General features: G+C 37.6%; 1 non-coding gene across 1 annotated transcript; it reads right to left on the bottom strand.

Moving 5' to 3' along the window:
• Positions 1-5,689: 5,689 nt before the first annotated feature.
• On the bottom strand, positions 5,690-5,762 carry trnaf-gaa. Its single transcript has one exon. It is a non-coding gene; the product is annotated as a tRNA-Phe (tRNA).
• Between the last annotated feature and the right edge of the window lie 142 nt (positions 5,763-5,904).

The raw sequence follows: 5,904 nt of genomic DNA, 5'->3' as shown, positions 1-5,904 counted from the left end.
AATCACTGCATCCAGCAGACCCTGAGGCTCTCCGGGACCAGGGTTGAGAACCACTGCAATCACTGCATCCAGCAGACCCTGAGGCTCTCTCGGGACCAGGGTTGAGAACCACTGCAATCACTGCATCCAGCAGACCCTGAGGCTCTCCGGGACCAAGAACCACTGCAATCACTGCATCCAGCAGACCCTGAGGCTCTCCGGGACCAGGGTTGAGAACCACTGCAATCACTGCATCCAGCAGACCCTGAGGCTCTCCGGGACCAGGGTTGAGAACCACTGCAATCACTGCATCCAGCAGACCCTGAGGCTCTCCGGGACCAGGGTTGAGAACCACTGCAATCACTGCATCCAGCAGACCCTGAGGCTCTCCGGGACCAGGGTTGGCCTCCTGATTTCGATACTGTTTGTTTTTAAATATACTCTTGGACATTTCTTCAGCTGTGACATATTTTGGAATTCCCCCGAGGGTTCTGTAAATACGGGCGCAGGTTTTTACATGTCTGTAGAAAGTGGGCTTTGAGTGAATGTGAAAAGAATGTGATCGTGATATAAAGCAGTGATTCTCAATCCTGGTGGCCCTCTGCCCTGCTGCTTTTTATTCCAACCCAGCTCTCAGTTACTTCATTGAACCCTAATCAAACCAAGAATTAAACAGATGGAGATTTCAATTTAGGTATACAACTGCATGAGGAACTCAGATTCTCCTACTTTGTATAAGGCACACAATTGAAAAAGTCAAATGAAGCAAATTATTAAGTGTGGGTTCAATTAAGTAACTGAGTTGAGCAGGGCGTCTGGAGAACAGTGTTCACGTGTTCACCGAACCCCCAGTTTTGGATGAATGAATTGCGCTTCCCTGCTTCTCGGTGACATGCGTTTTATCTTCCCCCACTCACGTGACACTGGCACATCAGCAATGCTGTTCATGCTCTCTGTTTAAACAGGCTGAAGCGGGATGTGTTCACTCAGAAAAGCGAACACTAAACCGGCTGTGCACATGCGCAGTAGCAGCCAGCCATCAGCCAGGACCTGCTACGATTGGCTCAAAAGATCTGGATGGAGCGCAGCCGGCTAGCGAACACGGTGATCAAGTGATCAGCGCGCATGTGCCAAGACAACACCGTGCAACGATAAGCAGCAGCATGGCCGGCTCCACTTCGCTCGTCTCTCTCAGTCTTGCAAGGTGTGATACTTTGCAGGACGACAGAAAACATGTAAGCTGTTTAAATGTTAAAATAAAACTCACGAGTCAAATTATCTTTGTCTAACTTAAGCCAGTTTTAAATTAATATCAATAGCTAGTATTTCTTTCACAGTTTCGAGCCCTCTGTCCGTTTTTCTCCCGAGTCTGTTCCTCAGTAATAATAACATATCTTGCTGTGTTCGGCCATTTCTTTTTCCCGACCACTACTGCCTGTGTATAAATATAGCGTACAGTATATGTATTATTAGAATATTATTTAGATCCGCGTCAGGCTCTTTTTTTAGGTGTTTTGTAGTTACTGTGTTTTTCACTGTAGCTGATTGGCTACGTCCCCCTTTGGCGTTTTCATGTGATATTTATTAAATGGGGTTTATTACATTGTGCAGCGCTCTGAAATCACTTCAGTGCTCTCATCCCTGTACATTTTTAAATACGGTACTTTTTATTAATAAATACAAATTGTGACTTTCAAGTTTTATAAGAGCTTATTCGTTTCCTGTTCTTAGTTTATGAACTTGGGATTGATTAAGATTCGTGACCAACTTCCGTTTAGATACACAAATGCAAGTATGTTTGGGTTCTTTGTCTTATTTCCACATGTCACTATATTGAATCTTCTTGACAGTCGACAGGCTTTGTTTTTTTTATGGGACCCCACCCCTCGCCTGCGTCTGAGGTGTGAAGAACAAAAACCAGCAGGGAAATGGAGCAGGATTGAGAGCCATTGATTTAGAGAAAGTTAAACTGGCAATGTGATAGACGTCAAGCAAAGTACCGCTAAATACCGCAAAGCAAGTGAAGGACACCGCAGGGAGCTCAACTGCTCAACTGCTGCTGGATGAAAGCGCAGGCGACCCTAGTAACTTACTATTAGTACTTTTCATAGCAAGTTATATGAGAAAAGTGCATTTTATTATATATATATATATATATAAAACAACCATCAAACCAAACTACAGGCTGAAATATTAAATATATTTCATTTTATATTTATTTTATTTGAAAAAGTTTAGTTCATTTGTGCTTGTTAATCACTAGTGGATTTTTAATCAGTTTTTTTAGTTGAGGAAACAAATGAGCACAAGCATTGAAAATAGGTCTTTTCAAGCCTCACTCCCCATTTGCTGTATTCTTTTGTGGAGGATATTCTATGCCAATAAGAAATGTAGAAAGAATATGGAGAATGACTTCTATAGGTTTGTTTTAACTAAGTAATTTATGTTGGCTTTAGTTCATTTGTGCTTGTTAATCACTAGTTGATTTTTAATCAGTTATTTTTAGTTGAGGAAACAAATGAGCACAAGCATTGAAAATAGGTCTTTTCAAGCCTCACTCCCCATTTGCTGTATTCTTTTGTGGAGGATATTCTATGCCAATAAGAAATGTAGAAAGAATATGGAGAATGTTCCTGCCAAAACACATAAATATCGAAAGAAAGAAATAAATGAATTAATAAATAAAAGTCGAAATAAATAAATACATGAATGAATAAACCAATAAATTAATGAATAAATATTGAAATAAACCAATAAATGAATAAACCAATAAATATGAATAAATATTGAAATAAATAAATAAATGAATAAATACAATAAACCAATAATGAAATAAACCAATAAATGAATGAATAAATAAATAAAAATAAAGCAATAAATGAATAAAATAAAAAATAAACCAATACATGAAGGAATAAATCAATAAATAAAATAAATAAATATTGAAATAAACCAAATAAATGAATGAATAAATATCAAAATAAAGGAATAAATAAAATAAATGAATGAATAAATAAATATAAAAATAAATGAATGAATAAATATAGAAATAAAGGAATAAATAATAAATGAATGAATAAATAAATAAATGAATGAAATAAACCAATAAATGAATAAATAAATGAATAAACCAATTAATAGATGAATAAATAAATATTGAAATAAACCAGTAAATGAATGAATAAATACATATCAAAAAATAAACCAATAAATTCATGTATAAAGCAATAAATGAATGAATGAATGAATATGAAAATAAACCAATAAATCGAAATAAAGCAATAATTGAATGAATAAGCAATAAATGAGTGAATAAATATCGAAATAAAGCAACACGTGAATGAATAAATCAATAAACGAATGGGTGAATAAATATTGAAGTAAACCTATTGAAATGAATACATGACGGGGTACAGTATTTATTTATTTCGCTGTGTATTTGTTCATTTATTCATGTTTAATTCTGGCATGGAATATACTCCATAGGAATACAACGAAGGGAAAAATCAGGATCGATTTCAACGAGTTCGTTGTTTCAGTGTGTGTTATACTGCTTGAACCACCTTTCACATAGACTGGACCCACTGGCCGGTACAGCAGGGCTGTTCTTAATCTGGAGAAAGTTAGCTTGAAAATGACGCAGCGTGTTGTAGCCGTGTGGCCAGCGGGGACATTACGTCACTCTAAAACATGACCCATCCGCTCAGCTAAAACGCGCTACTTTTAAACTAATGCAGTGGAAGTTTATAAACTGAACTCCGCAAAGATTAGACTGAAGCAGCCAGAACGAAATGCAGGTTCAAACAGAATCAGGGGAGATCAATGCGCGCCGTCTGTTAACTAATACACGAGGAGAAAAACAAACAGCCTCCTCTGGTAATTAGAGTTTAAGAAAGAGAATCGGCTCAAAATATTAAAAAATAAATAAAAAATGAATAAATAAGTGAATGATCAAATAAATAGCGAAATAAATACTGTAGCCCGTCATGTATTTAGTTCAATATATTTTTCTTCGGATATTTATGTATTCATTCATTTATTGATTTATTTCGATATTTATTCGAACATGTATTTATTTATTTCGACTTTTATTTATTCATTAATTTCTTTATTTCGATATTTCTGTGTTTTGGTTTGGAATGTCCTCCATATTCTTTCTACATTTCTTACTCGTTGTTATGGGGTTTATGTTCTCTGTCTATACTGACCCGAATTTAATGTAGCCCCTAATAAGTGCTTACCTTTCATAGAAGAGAAATATTAAAAATCTATTTCATGTACAGTAGACCAAATGCTGTAGAGGAAACTATATTAATCAAATAAGAACACGTTGTTTTGTTCTTTAAATTCTTATATAATGAATTGATTTCGATATATCTGTCCCTCCTCTACACTCCCCTGCCTCAAGAGCCACTCTTACTCCACCCTCGCCCCGGAGTGCTGGAATAGATTATATATATATAAACAGAATGAATACATCGAACACAACTGATTTTGTTATTTTATTAAAAATGAACGTACCCCCAGGAGGCTCCTCGCTCTTCTGTGACTCTCACTTCAGTGGGGGTGCGCTTCCTCTTCTTCTCAATATGTCAGTGCATGTCCATGGCAGCTGTTCCATCTCCACCCTGGCCCTGGCTGCTATCCTATCCACTAAATTGTGTCTGAGTGTTTTTTGGAACGAGGTTGTGTACGGAGGTGTATAACTTTGTCCTTCATCAGGGGCCCCCACGTTAGTGGAAAGGTATGAAGCGCGCCTGGCTGCAGCAGAGAGAGGCAGCAGCTCCGCGCTTGCACGCACAATAGCAGGCTGCCTATTTGAGAGTTCTTTGCTGTGGCGTCTAAACAAAACAGAGAATGGGTTTCATTTCATCATTATTTATTTATTTTTTTTAAATACAGAGACGAGTAGGCTACAGCGGACGGATTACTTCACTCCTTCACATCTTTCCGATATTGAGTTCAAATCAAACAGTGAAGATTTTATATTCCGTTCCGTTCTTATATATTTAGAAACGAGGGTGTTGGACTGCAGTCTACAAAACTTACGGTTGAAAAGAAGAAAAAAGAACCAGTATTTACACAAATATGGTTGTACAGTATATGTGTCTGGACCACACTCACTCGAAGTAACAATTGTATAGATTATATAGATTTTTACCCCTCATGGTCATTAAACTCCAACAAAGATTCCCTTCAGTTAATGAAAGACATGCCCCGATGGAGCGGTTTATTAAAACAGAGTAACTTCAAATTGAAGACAACAATGTGCAAATCAAGCAACTTCTAATGCAAACAATACTCTTCTGCAACACTAGATTGGTGTAATACTAAGATATCATATTACAAACACGAGGTATGTTGTGCTGCCATAATATATTACATAGACTTTCCTGCCCCGTGTTGCTTTCTTCTTAGATGTGGTCTCAGGTTCGGCTGAGTTCTGCTCCCTCGATCACATTCTGCAACATCTCGCCTTGCTGATCACTACTGTACCCTTTGGTGGTCTAGCAGTTTGTTCTGGGTGGCGCAATTGGCTGTCTACCGAAAGGTTGGTGGTTAAAGACCACCCAGGGACGATGCTTTTTGCATTTATTAATGACATTAGAAAACGGTACTGTAAAACGCTGTTATTTCCTCCAATTACACTGAAGAAAAGAATGTGCTCTGTTTCTAGTTCAAAATATTAACACAAAAATAAGCCTTCTCTTGCCGAAACCCGGGATCGAACCAGGGACCTTTAGATCTTCAGTCTAACGCTCTCCCAACTGAGCTATTTCGGCACCACGGCGATTTACCCCTGTATATAATGAGAAACGTGCAACAGCTTGAAAACGCCCTAATAGAATCCGATGCCTTTACAAATGTGTTTCTAGACTCAAGTTTTCTCCTAAATGCGCTTCTCAATAAATGGTTTTGCTTACT

This window comes from Polyodon spathula, chromosome 47 (genome assembly GCF_017654505.1).
Source record: "Polyodon spathula isolate WHYD16114869_AA chromosome 47, ASM1765450v1, whole genome shotgun sequence".
NCBI classification, from domain to species: Eukaryota; Metazoa; Chordata; class Actinopteri; order Acipenseriformes; family Polyodontidae; genus Polyodon; species Polyodon spathula.
The sequence above is the reverse complement of the archived record's forward strand: the minus strand, read 5'-3'. Positions and strand labels throughout refer to the sequence as shown.